Here is a 13,806-nt window from a genome sequence, read left to right on the forward strand (position 1 = left end):
CCAAAAGCTTCATAATCTGATATTAAGTCACTGTTAACCCATGGCTGTTGCTGTAATTGTAATTTAATTGTATCTAAATCTATCAAGCCATCAATTTATTTGGCACAGATAATGTCTATTTTAGGGGGGTCTTTATTTTACAGTGTCAAAGCAATTTGACTAAAATCAACAGGAAATGCAAGTTTTAGTAGGTTTTAGTTTATATATATATATATATATATATATATATATATATATATATATATATATATATATATATATATATATATACATATATACATTTAAGGCTACAAAATTAACATTAAGCATTCAGGTATATATTTTGCATCAAGTTTGGATTACTGTGCTTATTTGCACTGCCATAGTATTAGCTTTTTTTTCTTTCTTTTTTTTTAACAGTTCATCTACAGTTTTATCATTTAAACCTAACAAATCTGTGTATTTGTGTTATTGCTCTTAAAATAAATGCAACTTTTATGGTATTCTATTCAATGCAGTGATATTAATATACGCTTTTAATACTGTTCGAGGCCAGTGTTTCATAATAATAGATTATTCCTTTAAACCAGTCGTATGGACCGAGTCTTGATTTTGTCGTGAGGAGTGCAGCTGTGGTCAGGCAGAGGTTAATGGTTCCGCGCTCTGGCGGCTGGGCAGGCGCGGAGCTGCGGCGCTCTGACGCGGGGATGGAGAGCTCAGAGATGCGCTGCTGCTGCTGCTCCGACAGGATCCCGCGGCCTGCTGCTTTCTCCGCTCTTCTGCGCCGAAGCTTTAAATCACGGGTGAGTTCGCCGCTTCTTCAGACACACTCGGCGCGTGACGGCTCCGGTGAGACGTCACAGTAACGCAAAGCGCGTGCGGACGTCACGCGTAGTCTATACGATCATCTGACAGGTTCATTGAACAGCATCCAGCGCCTGACAGTTTGATTAACAGTCCTCTAGGAGTTAAGTAAGTTACGCAAGAGTGAAGATGAGTAAGTTAAACTTCTTTTAAACACTCAGTGATGGATCAGCTTGTCAGCATAATGGTTTTGCTGCATATGAAGAGCATACTTTACAAAACTGACATGGTAACCCGTTATTTACTGCAGTTGTTACTCGATTTTAGCCGTCAGTTGTCATTTAATAATGAAACTAAATTGGCATGAGTATTCTGAAACCTTAATCCCATATTCATTTATAATGATTTTACAGTGGTAACAGTACCTGATGAATTTTTTTGCACGGTTACGGTGCAGGCTACAGTGTTTGTAAAAGAGAGTCAAGCTTCTTTTGAAAAGCGTTGTGAGTGTTTGAGCAGTTTGTCAGCACACTAAAGACTCCGTGAAATCACTTCATTTCCTTTCATATCCATCAATACATTTTAAACCACCGTTTTCCATACATGAAGACATCCATTATTATTTTAGAATATTATTATTGTTATATAGACAATAATAACTGTATTACTTTATAATAATAAATAACATTATAATATTAACTAATATTATTTAATCTATATTATAAGAACAACGGTAACAATAATAATACTTTTTGTTGGTATTATTGTTAATAATAAATAGTTCATGAGGACATTTAGTAATAATAATAATAATAATTATTATTATTATTATTATAGTTGTTGTTACAGACAATAATAAAAAATAATGACAATATTTAGTTATTATTATTATTATTATATTGATTATATAACAATTACAAAATATTTTTTTATTATTGCTAATTATAATAAAGATGTTATAATTATAATATTAATTATTATTATTATTATTATATAGACATAATAAATATAATTCATAACAAAAAGAGCATATTATTATTATAATATAGATTATATAACAACAATAATAATTATTGTTGCTATTATTGTTAATATTAATAATGATTACGTATAATTATTATTATTATTATTATTATTATTATTATTATTATTATTATTATTATTAATTATACGTAATTATACAACATTACAAACAGTAGCATTAGAAAGAAATATTTTATTTGATTCTTCAAAAAATTTATTACACAAACATTTAGGCTACAACAGCAAACAAAAACCAACAAAAACTATGGAACATAAAAGAAGATAATTTTAGAAACATCGTTTGTTTTTGTTTTTTTCGTTCATGCAATGTGAAAGTCATTGGTAACCAAAACAGCTTTGTTACCAAGTTACCAACAGTCTTCAAAATACCATCTTTTATGTTCCACAAAAGAAAGTGACTCATTCAGGTTTAAGTAAAATAAGGACATAATTAAAACATTTTGGGTGAATAATCCCTTTAAAGTCCCCCACCCTCCCCTTTTAAACGTAATAATACTCTAAATAAGAAACTAAAACTGCCTGCAGCTGTCTTTTATGAGTCGTTCATTAATTCGATTCGTTCAAACGGCTGATTCATTCAGGAATTCAGTAAACGACTCACTCTATGAACGGCTTTTGAATCATTGATTCACTCGATTCGTTCGAAACGCAGATTCATTCAGAAACTAAACACTGCTGTGTTGCTCGGAGACCTACAACAATTCTTCTGTAGCTTTTAGCAGGGGTGCAACTATCCAGTGTTAGCGGGGTATGCAGCAAAAATTTTTGTCATGCATGGGATTGATACCATAGGGTTTAACCAAAATCTAAATGTATATATCAGCAACATTATTTTGCAGTAAGTTAGTAAACACTTGCCAGTCAACATTAATATTTGCAAGCCTCCAAGTTTGGTAGCAAATCTATGCATGATTCCACGGTAAACCAGAGATATTAAAGTTGCTTTCCAGATTCTTGTCATTTATTGTAAATGCTACCTTATATTTTTCAGTTTTCAGCTCAGCAACCTAGCTACATATTATGTGTGCTACATTCCCACTGTTAGCAAACGCTAGCTAGTCTGTTAACACGAATAACGTATTTGCAAGCCTCCAAGCATAGACGTCAGATTTTAAATCCTACCTGTTGCCTTTCACCATCCACTTATTTAGCTTCTGTTGCATCCCCTGACATGCCATCTCCTTTTCCCTCTTTCTTTTTCTATTTTTAGCCCCCGATAGTTTTTTTTGCTTTATCCATCTTTTTCGAGTTTCAACGACAACTCGCTAACGTTACTGCTGTTCACTCAGCGCTTACGGCGCCCCGCCCACTCGCGATATTACCCTTCTATGTCTAAATTCTATGATGGAATCTTATGAGGGCACCGGCGCCTACTCTAGCCTGTTAGTTCTCTAAAATTTATATAACTTTTTTTATATATAACTTTTATATAAATTTATATAACTTTTATCATTTAAAAAAATAAAAAATAACCATCGCTTTGGCGCCCCCCATGGTGCGGCGCCCCTATGCGCCGCATACAGCGCATACCCACTTTTTGCGCCACTGGCTTTTAGGTAATATTTTTGTTGACAAAACTGAGCAAAAACAGACGATATCTTTTCTAAACTAGACAATGTTAATTTCTTATTTAGTAAACTGTTGTATAAAATCATATTTGCACTCATTATATTCGGGACAAACAGCACTTGAGATCACATTGTTCTCGCTGCTTAGGTGATATTGCTTATCATATGATATAAATATGAGATATGGGGGTGGGGCCAGTGCGTTAACTGCGTTAAAATATTTTAATCGTGTTATATTTTCATAACTAATTAATTAAGTTAAATTAAAAAATTAACTGACAGCCCTAATATATTGTTGTTGTTGTTATTGTTAATAATAATAATATAATACATCATTATTATTCATGTAATTATTCATGTATTATTATTATTATTATTATATTAATTGTTATTACTATACTGACAATACTACTGCTACTACTACTAATAATTAATAACTGCAACAGTTTAATGTGGGAATGAACTACAATCCATTAAAGTATTGCAAATGACCTAATCAAATTAAAAATTATAGTAAACAAAACAATTGGTTTAAGGTTCATTACAAGTATAGAAAAAAACATTTTAAGTTTATCTTAAAATACCCATTTATATATTCAGATATAAGCATTCTGCGAGTATAATGAGATTTAGAGATTTGCATTACTTTAAGAAAGTGGGTGGAGCTTTTTCCTCGTGATTGGTGGAAATTTCTCTTCAGGATTCATGGGTAATGTAGTTCTTCAGCAGAAACGACACTGTTTTTAAAAATGAAGTTGAACTAAAGCTGATGGCTTCAACATAAGCTTACATCATAAGCTGATAACGTCTGAGCTTATGGCAGATTTGTCTTTAAAGCTTTATACGATATTAAAAACAATCCTCCTATAAAGAAATGAACAGGATTTTTACTTCCAGTACTTGTTGTGCTCTATTGGTCCTGTGGGAAGTGGCTGGTATTTATTCATTTTGAAGTGTTTTATTGCTTTTTCTCCATGGAACAAACTGTCAAGTGTGTTATACACATGCGGCCTGCAGAAAATAGTTTCCCCCAACAAAGTACACAGCACCAACAGTTAATTAACATCCCTTAATAAGCATCATTTAATCTTTTAAAAGTGCAGCCAAACCATCAGGTCTGGATGCAGGGGTGGATGAAAGCTGGAGTGATGGAGATCCATGGGATGCTGAAAAACTGAACCAGACCTAAATAAACGCTGAGCCACTGGTACTTTCCCAAACCTGCGCCGAACACAATGTCCTGTAGTTACCCATGTTTACCAGACCACATCTCCTCATGCAGATCCATAACTGCCAAGATTATAGATAAATCAGATCAAGACGCATCTGCAAAAAAGCTTTTCTCAGACCTTTTTTGTAACTGGCTTTAAGCAGCTGCTCTCGAGATTTTCCCAGACCGGCCCTGAACCTCAGAAGTCTCAGCATGTCCTGTAGTTAACACTTGAATCCTAACCAAAAGCATGTGTGATGTGTTGTGACTCACTCCACTCATTAACTAAATTGTTTGTTTAGGAATTGTACAAATCAGCTGAACTAAAAATAATAATAATAATAAAAAAAACATATTTATCTTCACTGAAATGGAATAAATCTGAAGATTTGGGGTGTGTTGAGCAATGATCATACAGTTACAACCGACTGATGAAAGATGAGCACAATAATGGGCTTCGATGGAGGTCTTATTCATGAGTCATAACAGATGCCTTCGATAAGATTTAAAAAAAAGGGAAAAAAAAGAAATTAATACTTGTATTCAGCCAGGATGCATTCAGTTGATTAAAAGCAACACTTTTGATGTTACATATTAAACATAAATGCATAAATAAAACTTTATATTTATAATCTGGGGAAAAAATTATTAATGTATCACGGTTTCCAAAAAAATAATCAGCACAACTGTTTTCAACATTGATAATTATAATAAATGTGTCTTGAGCAGCAAATCAGCATATTAAAACGATTTCTGAAGGATCATGTGACACTGAAAACTGGAGTAATGATGCTGAAAATTCAGCTTTGATTACAGGAATAAATTATATTTTATAATATATTAACTTAGAAAAGACTTATTTTATATTGCAATAATATTTCACAATACTGCTGTTTTTACTGTATTTTTTAATCAAATAAATCCAACCTTTGTGAGTATAAGAGTATTATTTCAAAATAATTAAAAAATTTACAGACTCCAAACTTTTTGCAGTTGTGTACATGGTTGTCATGGAATTATTTGAGGGCATAAATAAAAAAATGTCAGAGTGATACAACTGTCCTAAAGTCATAATGAAAAAATAAAAATAAAAAAGAAGTGAAACTGCCAAATCATGTAGGACAGACAAACATGAAAATAAAATAAAATAAAATAAATTTATAATAATTTAAATAATTTTATTACATTTTTTAAATAAATAAATACAAGTAAAAGAAAAGAAAACAAGAAGCATAATGATATTTTTAAATATCATTAATCAGTAATAATTCATGCCATAAATAATAATTATGTTGTGTACACATTAAGATATATAAGGGAAACATATTACTTTTTACCTGATAGTTAGATTTATTAAATTGAAACTTTAGTTGAAAATACTTTATTTTTTTTTTTCAAAACCATATTTAATTAACACGAATACATAGATTGCATTTGAGTAAACTTGGCACATGTACTGGAGACTAAATTTTTAATCGCAGACACTCTTATTTGTCCCACTAATGTTTTGATTCATAAATTCATAAAATAACATAGAGCAGACACACAATGCTTTCCAAATGTCAAAAATAGCTCCATTCCCTGAACTTGTACTGGCCTTTCCGCAACAACACAGAAAGAGATAAAACTCAAGCCAACATTAATAAAATTCATGTCAAAGCAAATAATCACCAAATCCGCCCAAGGTGAGCGTGAACGCGGCAGTGTCTGGTTTGTCTCAGCAAGGCGTCAGGACGTTCATAGCTAGTTAATGCAAATCAAAGAGATTTAAAGAGCTGAACTGTACAATATGGTGCATGCAATGCCAAGGTCACAGGTTTGATTCCCAGGGAACTCATTGCTTGTTGCTTTGGATAAAAGTGAATGCCAAATACGTAAATGAGGTACGCTACCAGATCTGATAGAGGTTCAGCAGCGGTGCCTTCAAAATCACTGTATAAAACTGCACTTAAATGCTTCATTTGCAGAAAACACTAAAAGCTTTGGCTCTCCGCGACTTATGGAACCGAAGGAAAGCTGGGATGTGATCATTCGCCAGCCTGCTGCGGTTTATTGATGTAGCAATGGTCAGGTTAACACATCAGGGTTACTTAGGGAAGAATTCTGCTGAATTATTCTTGATCGTTTCTGAAGGTCACGCTCCAGTTGTGCTCTTAACGGCTCTATTGTTTTTTGATTGTCAATGTGTCAATATCGATAAAAAGCAAACTGGGAATGAATAACAGCAAACATGAGAGCCAAACCAGTGGAAAGGAGATGATGGAATCTGTCAGCCTCCGCAAAACCAAAAAGAACATAAAAACACAGAAGGACAAGAGATATGAAATATTAGACAATAAGTTAACAGATTACTGTCAGAATATTGAACCCGTCTGTTCTGACTGGATCTGGAGAATACAGTTTTTAGTCTAAAGCAACCATCACTAAAGCAACAATTAATAATAATAAAAAAATGATTTATTTGTGTGTATGTATGTATTTTCTACTTTTTTATTAAATTGCACAAATTACTAATTCATATTTTTTAAACACTTTAATTTTTTTTTGAAAATATAATTTAAAAAACACAAATGATTGTTTAATAATTAATTTTTTAAGTATTAAAATATTCCAGCTATGCTTTTTTTTAAACAAAGTTCCCCCCCCCCCACACACACACATTTTTATTTCCAAAATATCATACATTTTTAGGTAGTCTACATTATTCAAACAATTTAGTAATCTCAAATGTTAATCAGCAGTTTATATAATAATTAAAAATGTAATTATTAATAGTAATAATAAGTCAAATGATTTAAGGTTTTCTTTTTAACAATTCAAGTTTTTTCTTTATTAAGACCTGATTTTTGTTTTTACTTTAGTTTTCTAACGTTTTAAAAAACATGCTCATAAAAGCTGTATTTAAAGTGATAGTTCACCTTCAGCTGATCCCCAATAACTTGCATAGTGTTTGTTTTCTTCATACTATTGATGTCAATGGAGACCAGCAACTGCAGTGAACTATCCCTTTAAGTCATCGGTTAGTCAGTTTTGATCAGCATAAGAATGGCCAAATAAACACCTGCAAAATGGTCATTTTGGAAACTGTAACTCAGCTGTCATCCATACTTTTATTTAGTCAAGATCTATGCAATGGAAATGTCGCAATATTAGGCAAAGTCTTGGCCTATTTTATAGCCTCTGAGAATACTAGAATGCCAAAACAGAATAATCCGATTATATATCAGTTGCTAAATACACTTTTTTTTTTTTTTTGTCTGAGTGGGTCTTGGAGTATCATGTCTGTTTGGAATAACGTCCCTATTCCATGGGAAAAGTTCTCTTGTTTGTTAAATGCAAGACTTTCTTTGAACTAAAAATTCATTTGAGCTTGGCAAAGCTGTGTTTAATTTTCTTTCCTCATATATGTGTTATAGTTACAAATATGATTGTGCCAGATGTGGCAGAGGAGTAATGCTTCACTTAAAACATTTCATAATTTGGACTCTGTAATGCCAAAATGCGCAACTGCCAAAAGTTCACGTCCGGGGAACAGCGCTTTGTTTGCGGCCGGTGTGCTGTGATTAAATTATTATTAATGGAATGTCTTGTAGGCCAAATATTTGTGATTTCTCTGACTGGCTTTTGGGCGCTTCTTACACGCTCTCATTTGTTACAGACAGACAGACACGCAGGGTCATCCCCCGAGGGTGCTGATCTGGGTCAGATCACTTATCGCTGATCTCTACAAGCCGCCTTTCCCAGCTTCGTTTCACTGCTGCCTGTAAGTGACTGCGACTGGGAGGGGGTTAATTAGCAGGTTGGTGCTTTGGCAATTGGCAGGCGTTCGTCTGTGTCTTGGAGACTTTAAACCGGCATTATGTATAAATAAAATAGTTTTGCATTTTCTAAAAAATATCTGGAGTTGTGTGGTTGTTTGCCAATACACTGCTGGTTGGTAAGTGAGGTTTTTTTTTTTTTTTTTTTTTTTTTTTTTGTGATTTATGTGGTTGCTAAGGTGATCTAAGTGGTTGCTAAGTGGCCCCAAGTCAGAAGAGCCCATTCCCAAGTCTCGATGTGCTTTCTGGGGTTATTTAAGCCCAAACAGTTGATGGTAGCCATTAACTTTCAAAGTATTTTTTCCATATTATAGAAGTCAGTAGCTACCATCAACATTTTGGTTACTAAAACATTGCGTTTTTGGTTGCTTAAGTGTTTTTTATTAAGTTATGTGGTTGCTAGGGTGATCTAAGTGGTTGCTAAGTGGCCCCAAGTCAAAACAGCCCATGCCCAAGTCTCAGTGTGCTTTCTGGGGTCGCTTAAGCCCAAACAGTTGATGGTAGCCATTAACTTTCAAAGTATTTTTTCCATATTATAGAAGTCAATAGCTAGCATCAACATTTTGGTTACTAAAACATTGCGTTTTTGGTTGCTTAAGTGTTTTTTTATTGAGTTATGTGGTTGCTAAGTGGCCCCAAGTCAAAAGAGCCCATGCCCAAGTCTCAGTATGTTTCTAGGGTCACTTAAGCCCAAACAGTTGATGGTAGCCATTGACTTCCAAAGTATTTTTTCCATATTATAGAAGTCAATGGCTACTGTCAAGTCAAGTCAAGTCAAGTCAAGTCACCTTTATTTATATAGCGCTTTAAACAAAAAAGATTGTGTCAAAGCAACTGAACAACATTAATTAGGAAAACAGTGTCTCAATAATGCAAAATGACAGTTAAAGGCAGTTCATCATTTAATTCAGTGATGTCATCATGCAGCTCAGTTCAGTTTAAATCGTATCTGTGCAATAATTTGCAATCTAGTCAACGATATCGCTGTAAATGAAGTGTCTCCAACTAAGCTGTCAACAGTTTGGTTACTAATACATTGCTTCTTGGTTGCTTAAGTGTTTTTTTTTTTATTGAGTTATGTGGATGCTAGGGTGATCTAAGTGGTTGCTAAGTGGCCCCAAGTCAAAAGAGCCTATACCCAGATCTCAATGTGTTTCTAGGGTCGCTTAAGCCCAAACAGTTGACGGTAGCCATTGACTTCCATAGTAATTGTTTTTTCCGTAATGTGGAAGTCAGTGGCTACCTCCAACAGTCTGGTTACTCATATGTTGCTTCTTGGTTGCTTAAGTGTTTTTTAGTGAATTATGTGGTTGCTAGGGTGATCTAAGTGGTTGCTAAGTGGCCCCAAGTCAAAAGAGCCCATCCCCAACTCTCTATGTGTTTGCAGGGGTTGCTTAAACCCAAATGGTTGATGGTAGCCATTGACTTCCATAGTATTTTTTCCATACTATGGAAGTCAGTGGCTACCATCAATGGTTTGGTTACCAATATGTTGCTAAAAAGTAAATTATGTGGTTGCTAGGGTGAACTAAGTGGTTACTTACTGGCCCCATCCCCATGTGTGTGTTTTCTGGGGTCAAATTCACCCAAAGTATATGCGATTTTTACATGAACACTATAGTATGCATATATTGCATGTGACAAATTTTGTCAACAGCAAAGTATGCGTGTAGTGTTTGCGCAAAGTCCAATTTTTCAAACCACCTGAACTCTGTATGCTCAGTTCACACATACACACATAGATTTTTTGGTGCGAATTAGTTCATCCACAAGGTGGCGACACTGTCCAAGGGTGCGTTTCTCAAACAACGAAGAAGCTTGCTGCTTTACAGTACAATACATTTTTAGAGAAACTAAGCTAGTCACGACTGTTTCCCAAGAACATGAAGTTTTGTCGCACATCCGGCATTCAAACCACATTGGTTGGAAATTCTGACTTCATTTATTCACTTTCTTGGCAAATCAAAACCTGTATGACTTTCTTCTGTCGAAAACAAAAGATGATATTTTTTTAAAAAAGCTTTTATTCATAAAATAAAAGTCAGTGGGGTCCAAAACAATGCTAGTCCCTTTCGTTATATGCCCAAAACACTGCGAAAAGTTTGGTGTTCTGCAGAAGACACACAGTTCTTAAACAACATGAGGGTGAGCAAATAATGACAGAATTTTCATGTTTGTGTGAACTATTCCTTTAAAAATCAATGATTATTTAGGTAAACATTGTCAGGACCTACTCTCTATTATGAAATCTCTATGAAAGAAATGTTTTCCACCAATATCTAGCAAAACGTTCAGATACTGGCTGCTTTTTTTGGGGTTGTGGTGGTTCTTCGTACCAAGATGATAAAGTTGGTGTTAAATTAAATGAGTGTTCTGCTCTTGACAGAATTGATAAGGGCCGGTGAAAGAAGAAAAGACAGAGAAAAGACAAATTTTATGTACTCGCCAAGCCAAAACGATGTCCCACTTGGGAGTCCTGACCTCATTTTCCTCAGTCTGGCTATATTTTGTTAAATTGAGCTCATGAACCACTGCCAGACCCGTCTCATGTTTCTCATCATGTGTGAGGGCTTCTCCTCTTTCAATGAACTCTATCTCTAGTTACAAAAACCGTTTGGAATCTCACAACGCTGTAAATTACTGCAGACTGCTTCAATTGGCAGCAAAGATGGCACATCTTGTTGTTTCTCAAGGAAATTTATGAGATTTCCACCAAAAGGGGAGAATTTTTATGCTGTTTTATTTTACTTTTGTGCACTTTTGCCAGAATCTACCATAGGAGCCATAACCTTTGTCCCATGACCTAAAAAAAAAAAAAACCCTGTTGATAATAGGTCTGATTTATGACTTCTATTTGTTCTGGAAGTATATTAATGTCATAAAAAGTATCAGTTTTGAAGGAAGTCTTTGCATCCACTTAGGAAACACAGCTTAGCCCTTTGAACCCTGACTAATATGTCTTTAATATACTCCATACCACTTGCTAACTTGCAAATGCACTCCCCAGTGCCCTTGGGCCGAGTCCAAATATGAAATCTAATCTAATCCATCTTCATGGAACCACCGGGGCCTGTCAATTCATTCATCCTGAGCGTAACACACCTCGAGGCATGTCGTGAAGAGGATTACATCTTACGCAAGGATATAAATCATGTGTAACACTGTCAATGGACTAAGCGCTGTATTTTTGTTATTTTTGTATGACTGATTATGGAGTTTCTTGGCTCAAACCTTTAGAAGTCCAATCAGGTCTGATAAGTATGTATGCTTATGTAAGAGAGCAAAGGAACATGAGCCAGAAGTCTAATCTGGGAAGACAGTCGGCTCGCTCTGTCCTGAGGCGTCAATAATCCCTCAAGCAATCAAGCCTAAACAAAAAGATTACTTGCACTTTGTTATATGGAGGTGCAGCCCACTTTTAAAGCAAAAATTATTTTCTGTCATCGTTTACTCAGCCTCAAGTCATTCTGAATCCCTTTGATTTTCTTTCATCTAAGGATCATGGAAAGAAATAATTGGAATAATGCACTTAAAATCTTCCTTTGTGTTTTATTTGGCAAATCTTATTTGTGATATCTAAATATGCGCAAAATCAATTTTGACGCATCATGGTCAAAAAAAAAATAAAGTGTTGGATTTACTTTGAAACAATTTTCATTAAGAAACTGCTAGTAAATTTCACACAAAAAAGTGACTTAAGTAGTCTTTTCTTGTAAAACATATGCCAATAGCTTAATCTTTGTTTTAACAACTTCGAAAAATCATTTTTTTGCAGTGCGTTGTGCACTTTCTTGATTTATTTATTTTTTTGGGTCATTTTTGGGTAACTATAGTCACCATTCACTTTCACTGTGTGGAAAAGCGCGACATGAACATTCTGCGAAGTTCCTCTTTTTGTGTTTTACGTCACGATGACAGATTTATTGTAGGTTGGTTAGCTATTCCTTTAATAATACTGGCTGATACAGAGTTCTATTCAAGTTTGCGACAAAACAAAATAGCAGCAGCAGATATTTTCTTCTGTGCATCCAAGTTAAATGGATTATCAAAAAGAAAAATATGTAGGGTGGGGAACAATGATATTTTGATAAGGAACTATAAGCCGAGTTTATTGTTAATTGACTAATATAATTATTTATTATGGATTTGATGAAATGTTAGGGTTTCAATCAAGGCGCTAAAGTTTTTTGCCACAAGTTAGCTCATGACTGTCAAGCCCTCGATAAAACAGTGAAATATTGCAAGGTTAAGAATAATCATCAAAGTAAGTAAGGGGTGTTTGTTAAAAAATATGCTTTATAAATACACTATTTGAAACTACCAGAAACTGCATACCTTTAAAGAGAAATTACTGTTTTAGAACACAACAGGTAAACTAATATAGAATATCAGATTTGACATGATTTTCTACATCCAAAATGTTGATTAGGGTTGGGTTTTGTTGGTTAGCATGACCCAGTTTGTCCATGCTTGTAAATGCCTTAACTACACCATCAGATGGCACATTCACAGACCGCACACGGTTCTATGACATTCTGATGCATATTGGAAAGTATTTTCTCAATCCGGCAGGCTCTAATCTGATTGGCTGACATATCTTTTGGGAGTAAGAGCACAGAGCTCTTTATCAGTCTGCCTGGAAACAGCTAAGTTTACGATTTTGATACAACAAGAGCCTTTGGGGATGAAAGAATCACTGGATTTGCCTTCACATATTTAAGGATATTCAGAGTTTGTTTTGAGACACTCAGTAACAAATAAACTATATAAACTCACGCCTAAATAAACAACAAGAAGATCTGTTGCTGGCATTTTTTTTATTTTTGGGGTTACTCTCCCTTTAAGCAATGTTGTAAGTATCACATGCTGAGCACAGTTTTGGCCTTCTTATAATGCCATGTGCTTCTGTCTTCAATTGCGCAGGAAAGTACGTAGAAAAGCTGATCGTTTTACATGCTGCTACACTTCACTAAGAAATATTGATGCCAGGGTGGACAATTTTAATGCACTGTTTGGCCAAAGGATTTTTGATTCGTATTGGTATGTCCACACTTCAGGATTATGGTGCCCATCAACGGAGAAGCACGTTGGTTGATAGAAAACACCAGCCAAGTTGAGGATCTCGGTGGTTGTATCAATCTCATCTACATTTTTATTTCCCCATCAGGGATTGTCCCAATATCAACATTTTATCTGCCTCTACCGGTGAAATTCCACTATTCTCTACACAGAAAAAAAAAACTACAATTGATCACATGCTATCATTTAAAAAAAATAAATATTAATACAAATGTTTACAAATCTAATTAGCTAAAACAATGGCCTGTAGCGTTCCAGCACTTTCAATAAAAGTAAACGTTGCTTCAAGCTTCATAATTGTTCA

General features: G+C 34.5%; 1 protein-coding gene across 2 annotated transcripts in view; it reads left to right on the plus strand.

The window, feature by feature from the left end:
* Positions 1-314: 314 nt before the first annotated feature.
* Positions 315-13,806, plus strand: part of LOC122142432 (zinc finger protein 469-like) — a 294,747-nt gene continuing 281,255 nt past the window's right edge. For both annotated transcript variants that reach the window (XM_042753099.1, XM_042753103.1), the window contains exon 1: positions 315-782. The gene's annotated coding sequence lies outside the window, so the exon portion shown is untranslated. The remainder of the gene's footprint in view (positions 783-13,806) is intronic.

Source organism: Cyprinus carpio, chromosome B25, assembly GCF_018340385.1.
Source record: "Cyprinus carpio isolate SPL01 chromosome B25, ASM1834038v1, whole genome shotgun sequence".
In the NCBI taxonomy this organism is placed as follows: Eukaryota; Metazoa; Chordata; class Actinopteri; order Cypriniformes; family Cyprinidae; genus Cyprinus; species Cyprinus carpio.